This window comes from Lonchura striata, chromosome Z (assembly GCF_050655825.1).
Source record: "Lonchura striata isolate lonStrDom1 chromosome Z, ASM5065582v1, whole genome shotgun sequence".
Lineage (NCBI taxonomy): Eukaryota > Metazoa > Chordata > Aves > Passeriformes > Estrildidae > Lonchura > Lonchura striata.
In genome coordinates, this window is record NC_140740.1 from 6596339 (window position 1) to 6617718 (window position 21380).

General features: G+C 38.0%; 1 protein-coding gene across 7 annotated transcripts in view; it reads right to left on the reverse strand.

The window, feature by feature from the left end:
• Nucleotides 1–21145, reverse strand: part of APC (APC regulator of Wnt signaling pathway) — a 93882-nt gene extending 72737 nt beyond the window's left edge. For 5 of the 7 annotated variants that reach the window (XM_085568153.1, XM_085568151.1, XM_021524795.4 and 2 more), the window contains exon 1: nt 20933–21144. The gene's annotated coding sequence lies outside the window, so the exon portion shown is untranslated. Of the gene's footprint in view, nt 1–20932 lie in introns of all 7 variants that reach the window. The other 2 variants (XM_085568152.1, XM_085568148.1) reach the window with 1 other exon arrangement.
• Nucleotides 21146–21380: the final 235 nt, after the last annotated feature.

Consider the following 21380-nt stretch of genomic DNA (forward strand, 5'->3'; position numbering starts at 1 on the left):
AAAGTCAGCTTTGCAGAAACAGCACAATATTAAACCTTTTAATTCCCCTTGAATGATTCAAGAATAGCTCCATGGGCAGTGTGACCCATCCCAACAAAAAAGAGCATTATAGAAGACATCTGAAAAGGTACAGTGGTTCCTCATCCAGAGCAGAACAATGCCCTTCCCTGTGGTATGCTACATAAATTATGGAGTTATATGCTTATACAAAGGGACATAAGGATAGGTAACTCATGAAAAACATATGTCCTGATATGCCTTCTTATAATCCTTCATTTTGCTTATAATAATCTTTCCGATTTGCGTGAGACAAGCAAACATGTAGGACCTCGTGGTTGGGATGAGATTAAACTAAAAGCACTGCAAGCCTGTGCATGCATGTGAGCAATGGCACCACACTTTATTAAAACACTACTAATTTCATTTGAGCTGTTTCCTCATATCACCTTTTTCCAATCAGAGAAGGCAACATTCCACACTCAGAAAAGATGCCCTTTACCAGATAACCTTATATCAAATGTCTTCATGATTAAGAAGATGTGTGACATGTCATTTGCTACCTTCAGGATAGTTTTGTACAAAATTCTAACTTCACCACTCAATCTAACTGCAGAGGTACTGTTACTTCAGCTGTTAGGGTAAAACACTTTAAGCCAAAGTTAAGTGGGCCATTAGTCAAGAGTGTTCCAGGCTTTATGATTTTTGGCTATAAAGCTTGTATTAATTACAGTAATTGTTGACATAATATGGTTTATGGTGGTTTATGATCCACTTGATTCCATTTCACAGCAACCAAGTTCATCCTCCCTCAGCGGTAACAAACTGTCACAGTATTCTTAACAGCTCAAATTTTAGAACCTAGATGGTCCTTAGACCTAAAGCCATCTTATTTGATATCTTAGTGATATACACCACTCCTCCACCTCTCAGAAAAGCAAACCAAAATGCTCCCAAGTTGTTATTGTGAAGCTCTCTCTATCCTAAATTCTTTACGTTAGTGTAAGTGTACATTCAAATAAATACAGACACCACTCAACATCTGTGTTATCAGTTGGAAAATTTTTGCAATAGAAGTTATAGCTTAATACCAAATCAGGATGCTCCTCTAATAGTTTTAAATCTGAAGAGTGGCAAGCGTTCAGAAGTGGCAAATATCACACACCCTGGAATGACTACATGTGCAAAGATGACACTGGAGAACCAAAGAAACTGAAATACTATATACTTTAAATTCCACACTTAAAAGTGAAAAACTAAGTTTTGAGAACCCAAGACAGGTGTACTAAAGATGGAAGGCTACATAATGTATTTATTTACACAGACCATAGTGCATTTTCTGCAGCTCTGAAAAACTAACTGTAGTTCCCACTATGTGAAAAGATTTTTGCTACTACTGGCACTGGTTAATCCTTTCTGAGTCTGGGAGCCACAATCTGAACAAATTCACTGCTCTGTAGCCTGAAGTCTTGCATTTATTTGCAGAACAAGCAGAAACACAAATTCTTTAATGCTTTTTGCCAAGATGACAGCTGAGTGGGAGGGAAAAACCCTTCCCTTCCTCCCTCATCGTAATGCCCATTCTATTATGATTTCATAAACATGGCATCTTATGGTCTGTGTCATATGTACTTGCCTCTGCAGCAAAATCCAATATTAAGTCAAATTCAGTTTAATAAACAGCATGCTTTGACCCTTCCCATATGCATCTTTCAGTGATGTCAAACCACTGCTATACAGGTGAATATATTCCCTCAAAACTGCTTTCTATGTGCAGCACTGTATTTTCTTAATAAAACTGATACCAATGAAATACTGTTTGAGGAAAAAAAAAAAAGTCAAGCTTTCAGGAAAAAAGATAGGAATTTTACAGGAACTTTAGGCTAAGTTTATTTTCGGCTAGTTATTTTCTGTCTGGCAGATGGAACAAGATGACTTTTTCATTCTTTCAAAGAAACCTCTACCAAGACAGACTTAGCAATACCTGCAAGATATTACATAAACCCACCCTTTTAAATCAGAAGAGTCAATCCTCTGCATGAATCCAGAAATGGAATTGGCAGTATTTTTTAGGCAATTCTTGATGCAATCTATATGGTACGTGTTTCCCATTGCATTTATAAAAATACATTTTAAGACCACATGAAATTGTCATTAACTGTTACAACCCACTATTAAGTAGTGCTAATTAGAATCTCCAAGTAGATTAAGGTCTAAATTTTTAAAAAACATATGGTACATCCCCCAAAGTATCAATCTGCCACATAAAATCATGACTACTACAACAGAAAATGCAAGAGGTTTTCTGGTTTTAGATAGCTGGCTCATAAATGGGATAATTCTCTTAACATTTGCAACCTCACCCTCTGCAGCAAATACTCTTCTCTCTAGAAACTTTTAACTACCTAATATATTTAAAATTATTGATATTTCATTATTAGTCATTGAACATGCAGAGAATTACCTACCTCAGAATCCCTGGGCAGGGAGCGGTTGGGTAATGAACTAAATTCTCTCTCTGGTGCCAGGAACTATTTTGGCATTATTTGCAAATGTGAAACAATAGTGCTGCTGAGATCTTGCCTTCAGAATTTTCTAGTGAAAGATTTAGGCATTGGCTTGTATTAGACTGCACATTTAAAAAGATGGTTGGTACTTCACAGATTTCACTAACAAAATAAATGGAAGACATTTCACATGTATTTTACACAGACAAAAATTTCATCTCACTACAGGACTCTAAAAATTTCAGCAACTGCTGTAACCAAAGTTTGTCTTATGCCTTTCAACTTTACATGGGAAAAAAAAAATCAATGAAGCTTCAATATACATTCTCTTTGTTCTTAATTTTCTTTAGTATGGTGAAGGTACATTCACGTCTCTCACTACCACATGAAGTACAGGCCTCTGAGGCCTGTCCTTACCATGTGACCAGGACCAGTGAAAGTTTTCATATACACACTTGAGAAAACTCATAACTTGATCCCCTTGGCATTAGTATCACTATTTTGGCCATTAAGAGCTGTAGCCCTGCTTTCTCCATCATAATTCTCTCATATATGTTGCATATTATTACCCCAACTATAGGAACTTCCAACTATGAGCACTAGAAAGGTCATCAGAAAAACTTTTCCTGAAGATCAAGAACCTAAAGGACTGCCTTTCTCATGCGGATGAAGAAAGAATGAACAACTTTGTTACTGTTCCCAATGCATTATCCAGAACGCATGCCATAATCCTACAAAACCAAGAATTTTCTGTACTGAGACCAGAATATACTACTAATGTACTAAATTCCACTTTTTTTTTCCCTTCCCTCTAGGAAGCTGTGCTACCAGCTCCTTAACTTGAGAAGATTTTTCCACAAGCAATGAAGCAATGACAAGGTCTGTCCTTCCTTGTCTGTGGGGTCAATTAACTACCCCACGGACATGTACCGTAAGCTAAATAGGAAAAGCAGAAAAATACATGCTGTTTAGTTATTTCATAACTGAGTGGTACAGAAATGCATTACTTGGTCTCTAATCCTTTACTATTTAATGCTCTCTACTGTTTGCCAATTCCTTACTTTTGTCCAGAAGTAGTCTGCTCTCTAGGGCATCTCCCACTCATACTTTCTTCCCTCTCACTAAACTTTTCCATCTGCACAAAGCTTTCTTGCTTTAAATTAAAAAGAAAAAAAAAAAATCAATGAAAAATACTGCTTCCTCACATCTGTTAGCTCTAGTGTGGAGCCATAGCCCAGCCTGCAATATTAGTCACATTTTCTAAAAACAGAAAAGCAATAATGAAGAATTTGTTTAGAAAACCCTTAATCCAGTGTATTTCACCATCCACTCTTCTATCTCAGCTATATAATAAGCACCACCTGATACAAGTTTGTGTCACATTTCCTATGATTTCCTCCTCCACTAATTAACAACATCACACTATCCTGGCATTATATCACTCCATTTCCTCTGCTGTAGCTCTTTCAGGCTTGTTAGGTAGTTTACTGTATCTACATATTGTAAGTTTCACTTGCTTCATGGATGGTGCTTATTCAATCCACTAAATGGCTCAACCTTTGAGGAAATTTGGAAGCTGATTTTAGAGATGTGAGCTAGGAATCTTATAATTTGTCTGTAATGTGCAGAAAGTGAGTTCACAGTGACCAGATAAAAAAAGCTGACTTTCAAGTGTAGCTTAGCCCACTGACCAGACTGTGCTGTTATGTGCCAACCCACTCATTCCAACTGCTTATCCAGCGAATTTGAAAACTTGTAATTGCACCTTTTAGCCCATCTGTAATTCTGTTTCAGTAGTCTGTTAATGGTACTGAAGGCCAAACATCTTTATATAAAAGCCCTCAGTCAGCATACCTCAGGGATTCTCTGGTGATTATTTTTCAGATGGAAGGTTATTCCTAGTGGACTTTTTTCAATAATATATAGTTTTTCTCTTTTCTCCACTGGGGCCATAGACTAGAAAAATACATTTAAAGAAAGACAAAAACCATTATATTGTTTCTTGGGTAATGTCAGACTCTGGATCTGTCTGATGGCAGATCTGCACTAAGTGCACACTTGGAACACTTGCACTGGCCTGGGTTACAAGATAAATCACTATTTTGCAGCTTCTTCATACTCAGCATTAACCATAAGAAGTCAGAGTACTCACATGACACATGGATGACTGCAAGTCAAGTGGATGGTTAGACTCAGTTTCTTGTTACACTGTGGTTGACAGAGGTCCCTGCTAAAAGATGGATGCTACATGGCTACATGTAAGCTTTATAGTGACCAGGAGCATGCCAGAATTCTACAGCACTCTGACAAATGGAAGCTCCATCAGTGTAATATTTACCTTTTTCTTCACAATCTTCTTTTCAGTACTCCCTTTGTTTGGTTTGAACCAGATGTTCTTAATGCAAGAGCTGATTTCTTGTAAGCATTCTGACATTTTAGTAACAATAAATCAGTGAGCTGAGGGTCATCTATTTAGCCAAAGGTTATCAACACAATAACAAAGGTTATCAATTTTTTGCCATTGGTATTTAAAAGGAGGGAAAGTTAATTTTTGTGGAATCCTGTAAGCAACAACCTTTTCCAAAAAACATACATTAACCATGACCATTCTCCAAATGTGCTAAAATTGAACTAAGATTTAAAAAGTTCCAGCTAGACACAAGCTTAATAAAATCCATTGCATTAAGAAAGGCTTTGACAAGATCTAGAAACACAAAGATCTTGCTAAGTCATGGCTGTGAGTTCTCTCGCCATAATTAAAATATTTTGAACACTTAAGGCTCAAGCCTTAGAGGCTCTTAGGTACAACAGGACAACTGTATCAAATCAATCTAGAAAAACTATCATTTACAAGATAAAGTGCTAGCAAGGAATCTGAGGACACATATATCATACTCAAAGATATATAAAAAAATTCCACATTTCAGTACATAAAAGTAATTACTAGGGAGTTTGAAGAAAGACCACAAATAAAAAATGGCTTGTCAAGGAAGATTTACACTGTATGGTTTCAGGAGTACAATTTAGCTGGTTTAGAAAAAAGTAGGCTGTTTTTTATCACTGTATACTGAAAATATTTTTAAGTGTCATGAGTTTAAAGAGATCCATCAGCACACATCAGACAAAGTGGAAATTAATTTCTCAACATTGGTGCAGTTAATCAAATCACAAAAGTTCAGTAGGAATTAAGCCCACAAGTTGAGACAAAGTATTTAAAAAAATACCAACTTTTACTCTTCTACAGCCTCTAATGTAAGGGTCACACTGAACAGTGCTGGGATCTACTTCAGGACTGAAATACATGGAAGTTTACAATTCAGTTAATTCAGGATTTAATTCCTTGCAGTGTGCATATACTCATAATATCTTGCAACAATTATAATCAAGTCTCACACCACCAAGACTGAGCTGATTGCTTGGTAAGGTTAAGAAAGAAAATCCCCCAGCTAATTTCTCAGGACCAATACAAAACTTCACCATTAATTGATTTCTGTGCATGCAAAGATGAGCTGCTGTGGGAAGCAGCCCTCCTGCAGAAGGAAGAAAATTTTATCTCAGGTAAAAACCAGGACAAGAATCGACTTGTGCTCTTAGGTAGCACAACCCTCCAAGACACCTGGCCAATATGCAATTTTTCTGCTCACTGCCATATTAATCATTGCAAATAATGATTCATGTCATATTTTTCGACTAGCTTTTGTTTTGGAAGCACTCTTACTCTCTTCAGCTTTTTTACTCACCATAAAAATGTGTCATTGGATGATTTGGGTTTCACTCCCTTAGAGAATTGCTGTTACACAAGCCTCTAGGCAATAGTGGCATACTAATTTCTTCCCCTCCTCATTTCGCACACCATTTAGTCAGTTTATTGAAAGTTAAAAATACACAGCCTCAATTCAAAATATATGTGGCTGGTGTGGGTGCAAGGAGTTACATTTTTCTGTTGGGGTTTTGAATGAATGACATCTTGAACACTAGTGGGGAGGGAAAGCTTTTTTTCCTTTCATTGGAGAGGGAAGTGTTTTTATAAAAGTCTAAGAAATCTACAATATCTTATTCTCCTAATAAGAAGGTCCAGCTTACTGAATAGCCAACAGGGGATAAAAATTCAAGCTGCTCTGCCCAGTATTCAAGCAGCATGAATACCTTTTTAAAATTGATCTGTGGAGTAGAAAAGGAATACAAATTTGAAATATTCATTGGATCTCTAGACAAGCTGCTTCCAGTACCAAGCTTTACAACAGTGCTCTGTGATCCACATTTTTAGGAGTTGCACAAAACTGCCCTCTTTTTTTTGGGCCATCTTGGAAATACCATGCATCTTCAAAGTAACAAAAACAGCATCTGAGACAGCTACTATTGAAAATTTACCACTACCCAAGTTACTTCAGTACAGTACTGGGATAAACCAGTTGAAGAAAAGGACTGATACCCATGCCCAGAGCAAATAAAGCATCAGTAGAGTAAAAGAGCAGAAAAAACACATTTAAGTCTGTCAAAAACTGAGAAGGGAGGAATTTCTTTATCTAGATAGAATACACATTTCAGTGTCAGCTTCTCTTCCTTGAATCCAGTGTCACAAGCTATTCAACCAAAATACTTAAACTGTATGCACTAATCTTAGAACCCATAATAGAAATGCATCATTAAAGTATATAATGTTGCAACTCTGCAGAAACAGGTTAAGATGTAACAATTTAAAACTAACATTACTGGTGTACTTAGCATCTTAGATTTCAATCCCTATAGTCGTGGGAAGGGAAAATTTTAATTAATCACAACAGTACTTATAAAAGCTCTCCATCGCTAAGTGCACTAGAAGACCACCTTTTCTCCTAATACATAACCCAAATATTTCAATCTTAAATGAAAAGACTGTATTTGCAAAACTCTCCAGTGCAAGTCAGCTACAACACCAGCCTTTAGTCATATTTGACACAGTCCTTCTCAGCATGAATTTCCATCTCATAAATCCCTTATTCTTTATAAATACATTTATTTCTAATCAAGTACAGAATCCCTCGCTAGAAGTAATTTGTAACATTTTGATGTTAAAATTCAAACTACTTCAAGTTTAAAGTTTTGCCTTGCAAACTCAAGTAAACTGAGCAATCCCAAGAAAACTTGGGCAAACAAACATAATACATTCTTTCTACACAAAAAAAAATCCAAATAGAGTAGTCTTGCAGGGAACTTAATGCCTGAAAATTAAGGTAAGCTGAGAGCTCAAGAATTGTAAGTATTTCCCACAACACTGAAGGAGCTAATTTTGCAAGCTAATTACCCCAGGTGGCAAGAGAAAGGCAGAAATCTTCACAGTAGGTAATACTTGTTCTAACAAGGAAGAAACAATAGGAGAGATCTCATGCCATTGACAAAATCCCTTCTGTCACTCAACAGAAAACCAAAGTCATTCTCCAGAAACACAATAGGCAGCAATTGAAATTTTCTTATTCAAGACTATGAATGAGCTGTTGTCCACTCTCACTTCTTTATTTTTCTGCTTTACTTTATTTTTTTTGCCCCATCTCATTTTTTTTGTCCCATCTCATGATCAGATACTTGGGAATTTTGTGCAACATTCACTCATGGCACTCATTCATCACATTATCACACACAGGTGTGACTAAAGTCACCTTGATGAGTGACTCAACCAGAACTGGCCCTGTGTTCCCAGATGTGCACCCACCACACAGAAGTGTGGGACAGCACCTGTGACAGCACACAGCCACTCCACAATGTCCAAGCACTTCCAGGAAAGGTTGGAGTCACAGTGTGACTTCACTGAGTGAAGTACAAGAGCAGGGGCTTTCCAGTCTAGGCTGATGCTTTTCCTGGCGTTCTCCTATTTACTGGTTTTTACCCTTCCTTCCCTGAAGAGCAAATGCTGACAAGTGCTGCTAGTGAGGCTCATGACAACCTTACTGCCCAGCAGTGTTCTGCACCATGGGCTTTGAACTGCAGAATTGCTTTAGCACAAAACCTGTGTCTTGTTAAGGACTTGAGATTTCTACAACATAAAGCAGTTCTGAAGCTTATGGGGCATCTAGAGAACAGAAGCAATACAATTATATTTAGAACTTAGACAATTCAGAACAGAGTCAAGAATGATGGAAAGCACTATGCATCCATGTTCAGAAATGGTACAGTAAACTTAGAAGGAACAGATTGAATAAAATAGACAGTTCTTCAAACTGTGAACCAGGTGGCAAACTGCCCACACAATTACTTGGCATTCTAAAGAACTCCATCACTTCTACATCACTAGTCAGCAAATTTTCAACAACAGACACTGGCTAAGGAAGTAGCAGAGAATTACCTTCCAAAGCCACCCATACTCAGAGCAGTTGACTTCTAAGAGTTAATATATTGGCAGAGAGCAAAAATAAAACAGCCACAGGAGCACTGGTACCTTGAAGATAGACACATTTTCCAGTATTTTCTGTACAAGTTAAAATATTCTGAACCACCTCAGACTTCTAAATTAGAAAACAGTGAATTACAACCAAGCTTTGTCACTACAACTACTTTCAAGTCTTCCTTGCTGGACACATACCAGACTGTCACATGGACTCTTCAGTAGTTTTACATCATTCTGGGCACTATTTCACTTGTGAAAAAAAAAAAAAAAACAAACAAAAAAACCCCCAAAAAACAAACAAAAAAAAAACCAAAAAAAAACCAAAAAAAGAAACCTATAAAAACCTGAAAATCTTGCTCACAAGTAAAACTGAGAGAGTGATTTGGAACAGTATAAAGATGTATGGACAACTACTCTTTCATGGAAAACAAAGCAATACACAAATCCACTGGTTTTAGAGGAAGACAAGTTCTCTTTCTCCATTCAATTAATTCTTTTCAGCTTCCAGCACTTGAAACATTTTTTTTGGAAAAAGCTTTATGAATCAAGTCTAGTTCTCAAGGTCTTAATGACATTTAGACATTTAATTAGCAAGGCATCACTTGGACTGGCATCTAAATCTTTTGTCAGAGACCTAAGTCCATGCCAATTCAAGCATCCCATTAGTCTTATATTAACTAAAAAGAAGCCTCATAATATTCTGGCTACTTGATTGCACTGGCATGCATTAACACAACTGTGGAATGAATCGAACTGAATGCAAGGATATAGATTTACAGTGTATACATGTTAAATTAACAAAGATGTTCTAGGACAAAAATATAATAACCATATATGTATATGAACTGGTACTCAGGCATACTTTGCGCTTCTTGGTACTCTGTATGAAATGTCAGTGACACTCAAGTGAAAAAAAAGGAAAATAAAGCAAAGAGATGAACTTAATTAAAACTGTTTAATTGGTTCCAAGCCATGCAATGCACTTCAAACTTTCTAAAGCTCATTCTAAAAATATTTAGACACTTATATATGTGAATTAAGTATCATTATTCAATGTTGTAATTTCTCCTATAAACATGTTCAGTACATTGGATTTCTAAAAAGTCATTAACATATATAACAATACATATAAACAAATAAGCTATATTTGGAACAAAAGAAAAAATCACAATGCCCATTTTCATCTCTTATTTCTCATTTAAGCCTGTAGTTTTCACTGAAGTAACAAAACAAAATGTAGAAAAATGCTAGAAATCATTTGCATGCATTCTGTAAGGTTTTTTCCTTGCTTTTGTGGAAACAGAGTCACTGGTCCACTACAATGGGCTAAAATTAGAGTCCTATACAACGAAATGCTTGCAGTTGAACAATTTGAATACCATAGAACAAAACCCTAATACAGTAATTCTGCTGAAATACAGAGAGGAAGGAAGACCAGTACCACAAATGATTAAAGAAACAAGTATATGAAGAAGTTGGGAAGTATTCAGTTGTCTTGAATTCTGGTATTTATAAAGTCTGTAAACAAATTCTATTGTATACTAAAATATTATTTTGTAAAATCAGTTTAACTTTACATTAAAAAGCAACTGTGTGGAAAGATATACAATCATATATTGGATTTTCTAACCTTGGAATCTCATGTCTTTCAGCACTACCTGCTGACACTATCTCCTCAGCAATGACAGGTGACAATTGTAGCATCAGGGTTACTGGCACTGAAGCTTTTACTCCAAAACTGCTGACAAATACATTTTTGATGACAGAAGTAAGTAAATTGTAACATAGCTTATTTTTTTAAATTGGTCTAGATTCTGGTGTATAGCAGGTGCTACACAGCAGTTATTTTTGTCGTACACCACCTGGTGATAGCCAACAATTTTACCCAAAGTTCATTCTACATCCAAGTCTTTCATGACTAATACACAGTAATCGAGGAGACTTTACTTGAGCCCTTGGATTGCAAATTGTGTGGGAAACAGCTAAGAAAGAATAGAGATCTTAAGTGTAGATCTTTCTGAGCAAAAAACACAGACTTTGGAAACTATCTCAGTGAAAAGAGGCAGTTATTTAACTCCAGAAATCCTGTTATTCAAGGCACATACAGCATTTTCTTTGTAGAATGTCTAACTCAAATACCTGTATCCCTCTCTCCATGACACAGCTTAATTCTAAATGACACAACAAAAAAACCCCAATCCCCCTCTCCACAAAAAAAAAAAAAAAAAAGTATTGAGTTCAAGACTACTTTGGTCTCATATCACTTCTTCTGTTATAGTAGAAGCAGCACAGCTACTTAGCCCTTTATTACGTATGCTTTACCCATCATAAATGGGAATTTTTCACTCAAAGAACCTCTAAACATGATGGTAAGAGGCACTCTTTCCTTCAGGCAAGCATTAGGGGCACTGGAAGGGCATCGGTGCAGGCCTCAAAGTCCAACCTTTTCTTTCAGAATGAAAGCTGATTTCTCTTTCTTATGAAAATGAAGTCTCTACTTGTGTACTTGAAGCTGAACAGCAAAATGGCAAGATGGTTAGCATTTTCACTGAAACAAGCAAATTGCTACAGAATACCAACACTGCAAACCAGGAACTACATCAGCTACAGGAAAAGTATTTTTTACTCAACAGGCATCAGGAGTCCAAAGGTCACACACTTGAAACCTTAAAAGACAATAGACTTCTGACAATGTTTCAAAGTGTTGGGCACTAGAACTCACCACTTAATTGCATGAAAAAGCTAACAAATGAAGGCATACCAAATTTCTGGTCCTGAGAACAAGCTTACACTTTTTTGAATAGTAAAGAACAACATGACCAAATATCCAGATCAATATGATTACCAAAAGACTTTAGAACACACAAAAAAATACTTTCAAATGTGTATTTTCAAAACACATCAAGTATTAGGATGGTGTCTTGGAAACAAGTAACCACGGAAAAGACACATGAAATCTGAGCAGCACTAACCAAGATGGACAGCAGCAGTATGACGCTAAGATGTCAGTGACTTGAGACAAAGTGGAAGTTATTTGCAAAACTTGCATCTGAATATAGAACTACAAAGACAGCACTACTGTGACCTGTGTCCAAGAGGAACAGCTGAGGAACTCAGTATTTTTATTCAGACACTGTACACACAAAATGCAACTTAATAAAACTAAGAGCTTGTTCGATCAAACTACTTCACTCTATTTCCAAAATAAATGTCTTGTTTCATAGTTTGATGAAGCTTAGCCTGTTCCTAAGTATGTTAGATTTAAAAAAGCAATGGAGATAACTGTTGGTAATTGAAATGACAATCAGCACCGCTGCACTCAAAAAATATTGCACTGCTCAACAATCTCTTTACAGACAGTTCAAGCAGGCAAGGAATGGATTGCAATACTACACTGCATCAAAGAAAATAGGCAACTTTTACTCCACTTTTTTCTTTTTTTAATAAAGAAGCATTTTAAACATTTCAATTATCAGTGATAACTGAATGTTTCAATGTTTTCATTAGAATGAAAATGAAAATTAAAGCTGTTGCTACATCACACTAGTAGACAAAACCTTGACCATCTATGACAAACAAGCAGCATGAACTGCTTCTTGTAGAACATGAACTTATTTCCAATTCTTATACCATAGCCTCACAAAACACTTTTCCTATAGCTAGTGAATTACATGACAATCCTGTTACTAAGTTTGTTTGCAAACAAAGTTATACTTAAAAAAAGTAAGAGTCCATGTAGCAGTGGGAGAAAATGTTCACAAACAGAAGCATTTGATCCTTGTCCGAGACTAATGATTAGTTTTGTACCATATAGTGCTTAGTTAATGATATAACTTTCCCAATAACTTTTCTATTAATTGTTTTAATAAACTTTTCTAATTTATTGTTTCAATTACCAAAATAGTAATCACCAAATTTAATTACCAAAATTACCAAATTTAATTTTAATTGTTTAAATCTTAAATAGCATAAATTTCTAGTTTGTCATCTATCACTGTAGCCAGCATTTAGCAAGGTTTGTCACAGCCTGCTGTTGTGGGAACAGGGTTTGGGAAAATTACTGAAACTCTTCTAAAACAATTTCAATCAACCTGGATAAGCTACAGCGATCTCAGACCTAGGAGGAGGTTAACAAAACCTGCGAGAGAGACCTATTGCTGAAATTGGACACAAGGAATACAGAATTTATGGACCACAAGGACATTTTGCAGAACTCTGAAATAAGGAAGTAACAAAGAAAAGTCAGCAATTGTTTTGAAACCCTCTCTATCTGGGATACAAAAAAAAAAAAAACAAAAAAAAAACAGTGAAAATGTGAGTTAATTAGGATAGGAGCAAGAAAGCAATAACCAATAGAAGATAGAACACTAGTTAGAGAATTACCCTATTTATAGACAATGAACATTAATTTCCTTGTTTGCTACAATGTGTAGTGACAAGACCTGAGAGTGGGTGCAGATGTTGGGCAGAGCTATCACCATGCACTCAGCAAACTGAGCAATGTTGACTTCCTAACCTAACAAACTGGTTGAAGAGTTCCCTTCAATAACAAGTCTAAAACAAAAAATAACACTTCTAAAAAAAGTACAAACAAAACCAGTGTACTCTCCAAGCTATTAAATTTCAATGTCCCAAAGTAGGTATCAATGTGGTAGATTTCCTTCCCATTCTATCCTGCATATGCTCCCAAATGTAGGCAAAGGTAATTTAATATTAACTATGCAACAAGACTTTCCAAAACGTATGTTCAGAATGTAAGTAGTTTGTACACACTATGAAAAAAATATTATCCTCTTGAATAACAAAGAGCCTGCATACCTGTGAAAAAAGCGATTTTGATAAGGCAGTTCTCTTGTAATAGCATATATGACTGCTTTTTAACAGACTGTGCAAGCTTCATCTTCAGGTCTGTGCTGCCAGTAATAACTAAACCCTCCCCTTCTCCTCCCTGCAAAAAAAAACACTGAAATGGAGGTCTAGCTATAAACTCACCTCAATTCTACCTTTCTCTGTGGCACTACCTTTTTTATAGTTTTAAGTTGTAATTAAGAGAAACCAAGGAGCTGCATGAAAAACAGTATTACTTTAATCAAGCTCCACTACTTAGCAAATTAATATCTGAGAACAGAGATCAGTTTCAAGCAAGAGCTTTCTGTGCACACTGAGAGACAACTACCTAGAGCAATCAGGAAAACCATCTTTATAATGACTTGTGTAATGAATCGTAGAGAAGGAAAGAGTCTGCAGCTCTATCCCAACTGAGAACGACACAAATTTATTACAAAACTACTTATAAAAAACCTATTAACTATAAAACCCAAAAGCAAGAAACACTTGTCACAACAAAGATCTCTGCACACTACATGCCGTGCTTTATTCCAACACAAAGCCACATGACATATAACAAGGACATTGGACAAATTCCTTATAATAATTCTGATGTAGTAACACTTTGCTCCTATCACTCTGAAGTTAATTCTATTTCTCCAAGCATAACACAAGCAGCAACATGGAATACAGATTCATTCTGTATATATCTGAACATGAAGTCTGTGACCAAATTCACACAACTTTAGGACAAAAGAAGTCTTTCAAGACACTGATGGGTAATATTCACTGAAGTTATACGGATACATTTAATGTTACAGTACTTTTTATTTTGACTTCTGATTTGGAACCTCACTTCTTATTTCTATAACCAGTATATATTATATTTTTATTCACACTCTTACCTTTCCATAGTCCCCAAAACAGTTACAAAACAATACATACCAAAATCACAAACCCCAAATTCAAACAATTCAGACATCAGAAGACAAACCAAACTAAGGAGCAGGAATCCACTTCAGCATATACAATGACAGCCTAAAGTTCTAACCTGACAAGCATACTCAGGCATTCATTCGCCATTTTTTTAGGATTGAAGACTCATTTAGGTTGGAAAGACCCTGAAGATCATCAACACCAATAACACTGCCAAGCCATCACTCACTAAACCATGTCCCTAAGTGTCACAACTACATGACTTTTAAGTACCTCCAGGTACTTGGAAATTACAACTTTTTCTACCACTTTGTGATATTCCATAACTTCCCCTGGCAGCCTGCTCCGATGCTTGACAACCCTTTTGGTGAAGAAATTTTCCTTGATATCAACCTAAGCCTCCCCTGGTGTGACCTGTTTTCTCTTGTCCTATCATTTGTTACCAGGCGGAAAGAATCTCCACCTCCCTACAACTTCCTCCCAGGCACTTGTATGATATTCAACTGCAATACAGTTCCCACTAAGCCTCCTTTTCTCCAGGCTACACATCCACAGCTCCCTCATTTGACTCATGCTCCAGCCCCTTCCCCAGCTCCATTCCCTCCTCTGCACACGCTCCAGCCCCTCAAGGACTTTCAGCTTCAGAGGGGCCAACAAGTGGACACACACTCCCAGCTCTGGCCGCAGCGCTGCCCAGCCCAGGGGGACGGCCACTGCCCTGCTCCTGCTGCCCCACTGCTGCTGACACAGGCCAGGATGCCCTTGGCCTTCTTGGCTACCTGGCCAGGCGCTGGCCACCTTCAGCTGCTCTTGACCAGCTCCTCCCTTTTCCCACAGGGCAGTTTTCCAGACACTTTTCTCACAGCCTGTAGAGCTGCAGGGGTTGTTATGACTCAAAGCAGGACTGTGCACTTGCTCTTTTTAAACTCAGGCCATTGGCCTCATCCACTGATCCAGCTTGTTCTGATCCCTTGGCATATCTTTCCAGCTCTCTGGCAGATCAATACTCCTGCCCAACTTAGTATTGTCTGGACTGACTGAGGGAACACTCCATTAAACAGGACTGGTCCCAACACTGGACCCTGGGGAACTCCCAGCCATCAGCTGGATGTAACTCCACTCATCACCACTCCCAGGGTCCAGATGTCCAGACAATTTTTCACCCAGGCACCACATCTGTTCAAGCCATGACCAGCCAATTTCTCCAGGAGCATGCCATGGGAGACAGTGCCAAAGGCTTTACTAGAGTCCAGGCAGGCAACAGGCACAGCCTTTCCCTCATCCACCAAGCAGGTCACATCGTCATAGAAGACCAGGCTGGTGAAGCCAGACTTGCCTTTCATAAATCCATGCCAAGATCCCAGGCAGGCAGGGCCTGATCCCCTGGTCATCCTGCAGACCAGATGGCACTGAGGACAATCTGCTCCATGGCTTGCCCTGGCACTGAGGTCAGGTTGGCAGACCTGAATCAGAAGTCACCTCACTATCTACACAAAGTCCTCAACTCACAAACTCCAGTTGAGTCTGTAACACAACAAGCCAGTAGGAGCTTGAGGGAAATGCTTCGCATTGATCAGCTGAATTTCAACTTATAGTATGCAAACAAATTTAAATCTTATTCCAAGAAATAGCTAAGCACCAAGTACTATATTGAGTTTTATGACTTACTCCACTTAAAGTGAGAGAACAATGAGACAAAGCAGGCATATTTGCATAATACACCTAAATTTCTGTAAAAAATGTGTTAAATCGGAATTTTTAACACTATTCTGTAAGAAAAAATATTGCTTAGTTCTATAGAGATTCTTGGCTGAGGGTATTTAAATAGAAGAACAGCAGCAATGTGGATTCTCCCTAGCAGGGGTTTCAGAGAAGAGAAAAAGCTCATGTGATCCTGAGAACCTTTTTCCATTAATAAAGGGAAAGCCAACTCACACAATTTATGCTTTCATTATTTCTTTGCACTCTTGTCACACAACAATGAGAAGTCCTAGTTTCCTTCCAGTTCCCCCCACATGCCAGTTACTACAAAAAAAGGCCAATATACTAAGAGCCAAACTCAGCTTTGTGAAACTCAGCACATTTCAGAATCTATTTAAAGCAGCCAACAATCATGCTATTAACAGTAAAAGTAAGAGCTTTTTATTGGTATCTGATTTCCAGAAAACTAAGCAATTTTCACTCTAAGAATTTAATCTATGTGTGAAAAGCTAAGTCTTAAGTAATGTTTGACTGTGTCATCAGATTTCTATTATAGGGCAAGAATATAAAGTTTGTAGCTTCAAAAAAATACTGCATTAAGAGAGGCATCATTATACAAGTTTGCACAGCCTAATTCTTCTTATTTTGAAAATAAACTCTATATGAGTAAGGTTTCTTCTTCCATTACAGATTAATATTCTTTCATCTTAGGGTTAAAACACACCCCAGAAAAATAATACAATACCTATGAAAGCCCTATCAAAATACTATTGATACTTACACTCCAATGCTTTAGTTTAACATTTCCATAGTGAAATCAAACTACTTGTTCTGTAATACAACTGTATTTACTTATTCAGACCATAGTCTTGTCTACTGAATTTTACTTTTTATCTTCTTAAAATCCATGTGGAAGCAATGGCAAAATGAATTCTCTCTGATCTCAAAAAGCATTAATGTTTCTAAAATTTCTTATTTCCATTAGAGATGACTAATATTTAATAAAGAATAACTGCTTTAAGACACAAATGAACATACTCATGAACCCAATTAATCTTTGGCAGTCAGTTCAAATTAGCATATACTATCTTTGTGACCATGACCAGCAAGCAGTATCAGAGGTACTGTTACAGTAGCACATGGAGATACCAAATCCAAGTAAGCATTTAGCTTTTTAACCTTTCTTCCAACCACATACTACTCCTATCCTTCACTTCCCTGTTAAACTGAGGTAGAATATTGAGCAAATGCTCACTGCTCAGTAGCTTTATCACCCAGCTACAACTGACGCAACTCAATGCTACCTTTCAACTAAAACTGAATGACAATCAGGGGAACAGCTAACGTTCTATGACAGAACACCATGATTTGCTGTTGAAATAACCATCAGAGTTATTTGTAACACTATTTTAACCAAAGTTGTATTTGTAGTGATAATTCAAGTTGATTAGAACAAAAATCCCAACAGTGTGAAGTACTGAAGCTTTTTAAATTGGATATGCTAATCTGAAGGGTATCAGAGGTATGGCTATGAAGTAATAGGGGTTTTGCTTTACCAATACTGGTAAAAAAAGGATTATGAAACTAATACGATCTTGAACAGCAAACAATTAGAAGATTCACTTAAAAATTAGTTACAACTATTTCCCAGCAGAGTTCACATACATTCATTCAATATGTTTCACACATACATTTTTAAACCAACAATGGAAACTTCCGAATACACTTCAATGATCATAAAATAATCCTGACACTTTTTTCTTTTAACATTCATAATATTGATATTTCCATTAAAATATGAAATGTTAAAAAGTCTGTTTTACTAACCAAGTTGATTACCTACAAGCTAAATTATTGCTTATTACATCAATATCCTGTAAGCTACTAAAACCATACTGTGAAAACATGTAACTTGATATAAAAAGACAACATATTGCTTTCTAATGTCCAAATTATACTGACACAACTCAAAGAATATGAGGCACAAAACAAAACCCAAAGGATTCTAACACTGAATTTCAGGTAAGTGTGAGTAAAGACCACAGAATTAACAGATATCTAATTGTACAGATATTATTGTGCAGTAGTACAATGCTATGAAACAACTTCTGAGAAGTTGGAAAAGTAGAGACAAGATGCATCCTTATCCTAAATCAATGGTGTGTTTTCACTCACAGGATGTGTAAGAGTAGAAGGGACACAGTAGCTCATCTGGTCCCACCTCTCTCCTCAGGCAGAGTCATCCTAGAGCACATTGCCCAGAACTGTATTCAGGTTCTGGAATATCTGCAATGAGGGAGAATCCACAGCCCCTCTTTGAAGTCTGTCCCAGTGTGTGATCATCTGCACAGTAAAGGAGTTCTTCCTCATATTCTGGTGGAACTTCCTGTGCATCAGTTTCTGCCCATTCCTCTTTTCCTATTGCTCAGCACCACGGAGAAGAGTCTGGCTCTATTCCCTGGACACCCTCCCGTCAGATACATACAGACATTGATGTGATTCTGGTCTTCTCCAGACTAAACAGGCCCTGCTCCCTCAACCTTTCCTCCATGGCATTTTGTGAACTCATATACTTGCTAATATTTCCAAAGGCATACATCTAACACCTGTGTGAATAATTCGGTTTATTGTTACTGCTTAAAAGACTGTTTACTGAGCTGTTTAAAAGACAATATAAAAGTTAGAAACAAATTCAACTTGCTTTGCTTGTGCAGAAAGAAGGAATTTTTAGATTTTAGCCAAGATAAAGTAAGCCAAATCAAAATTTTCTTTCTCAATCATGACAGGATTGAGGAAGATTTATTATTAATTAAACTGTTTAGTTTTAACTAGAATGACAGAGAGATATAACTGCCTTACTATAGAGGCTTTATAGATAGAAGAGGGATAAAAATAACCTAAAAGTATTTATGAGAAGTAAATACTTAGACTGAGCTTTAGACAAAAAACATATCTATTTGTGTATTAAGCATACTCAAAATACTGCAAATACAAAATGCACGTGTTTGTTAGGGTCAACAGCTACTAGTTTAGCATTAATACAAACCAAAACAGTATCACAAATTGATTGCATACAAAAAGCATAGCACACTGCTGACACTATTTGCTGTATGTTCCAAAAAACTTGTATTTATGTATTTGTGATGTCAGTTACGTGGAGAGTATTTTGTGCAAGAGATGTCTGGATACCAACACTTGACATACCTGAGCACGGGTTTCATTGCATGGGGGATGTGCATAAACAAGGCAGGCTGTAATACATATTTTATGCTCAGCAGAGTTTCTTATTGTATTTCTTAGAAATAAAAAAATAGTAATTCAGTAACTACATCACCATATGGCTGTCCACAATCTTTTTTCTCCTTTATGCTGCAAGTACATATACAGCTCTAACCAAATATTATACTTTTTTGACACTTAAAGCATGTAAGGAGAGCAAGTACTTGCAAAGCCTTTGTCAATAGGCACAATTACGCTATAAATAGTCTTCACTCTAACTAAAGGGAAAAAACATATCAAGGAAGTTGAAGCTAAAGCACAACAATGGTCTCATGATGTCCAGCGTTTTGCTCAGGACTGGATGAATTGATCTGGCATACAAGCTTTTTCAAAGTCAGTTTAAAAATGTATTATTACAGCACCCTGGAGAGGAAAAAGTTCAATTTCTCTGCATTTCAATTAATGACCTAATCTCACTTAACTCTTGACGTAGCCTTAACTTACCAAAATGTTAGCAGTACTTCTGAAGCAAAGTTTGCAACCCTGTGCTTCTCCACCTGTACACAGAACTATTTCCTCTAGTTCAACCAGTAGCTGGTAGAAGCAAATACATTAAATCTGATTCTGCAGAACTATGTTTAATTTTTTCATAAGGTAAGAAATTTCTGTGACAGCCTTACCAAAAGGTTTGTCTTACAGCTCTACAGGTCAGCACCATTGTATTGTTTATAGCTGGGGGGGACACGCAAGGCAGCAGTGAACAACTAAGTCGGACAGTTTAGTACACCTGCATCTTCATTTCCCTGTACTCATTCAACGACGTCTGATGTTTACAGAATTTGGAAATATTCTGATGTATATCCAGTTATTTCTGAAGCTGTGAGTGGCCATGAAGGCTAAAATTATGACAGAATCTGAGGCTGTGGTCACAGACACCTGTACACACCCACCCTTCATCACCAGAGGTCAGAGGGCACATAACAGAAGAAACAAGGCCTCCTAACACAGAGTTTCGAGGTTAATGACACGTTTTATAGTGGACTGTTAAACTAAGGTTTTTGCAGGTCAAGGCCTTTAAATATCTTTTCACAGGAGACCGTGGCTCAGCTCTTCCTAAGACGCAGCCTTCATATTCCAGGGGTATTCTAGCTATGGAGTACCTGAATGGTTTCAGACTTATTTTGAAGGACCAAACCAGTAAGTGATGTCAAATTACATCGCGCTACCGCAAAATAAATTGAAAAAAAAAAAAGAAAAAAAAAAAAAAAAGAAAAAAAAAAAAAGAAAGCAAAGCAAAGCTGCTGCACAGGCTTCGAGTGACACGCACTGGACTGGACCGGGCGGGGGCAGCGCCCAGAGGGCTCATCCCGGTCCCAGCACTCACCTGTTCGCCTTCCTCTGCCCCCTCCGACGCCTCCGCCGGGCCGCCGAGCTACGCCCCGACTGCGGGGCGGTGAGGGGCGCCGGGCAGCCGCGCATACGGAGCAGCCCCGCTCCCTCCTCACCGGCTCCCTGCCCCGGCTCCCCGGCTCCTCATCCTCGCCGCAGAGCTCCTCCCCAGCCCCTGCCGCTGTCCCTGCCCGGCAGCCGCCGGCACCGGGGCCGCTTCCCCCCCGTCCCTCACTCGCCGCCCCCGGCCGCTGCCCCCGCGGCCGCCATCTTGTCCGGGAGGGGAGAGGGGCGCGCGCAGGCGCGGCCGCGCCGTCCCGAGCCCGCAGCGGCGGCCGCGCGCACGCGCGGGGGCGCGCCCCGCCCCGCCCCGTGAACGCGCACCTGCCGCGTGCGCCCCGGGGGCGCGCGAGAGCCCCGGCACCGGGCACCGGGAGCCGGGA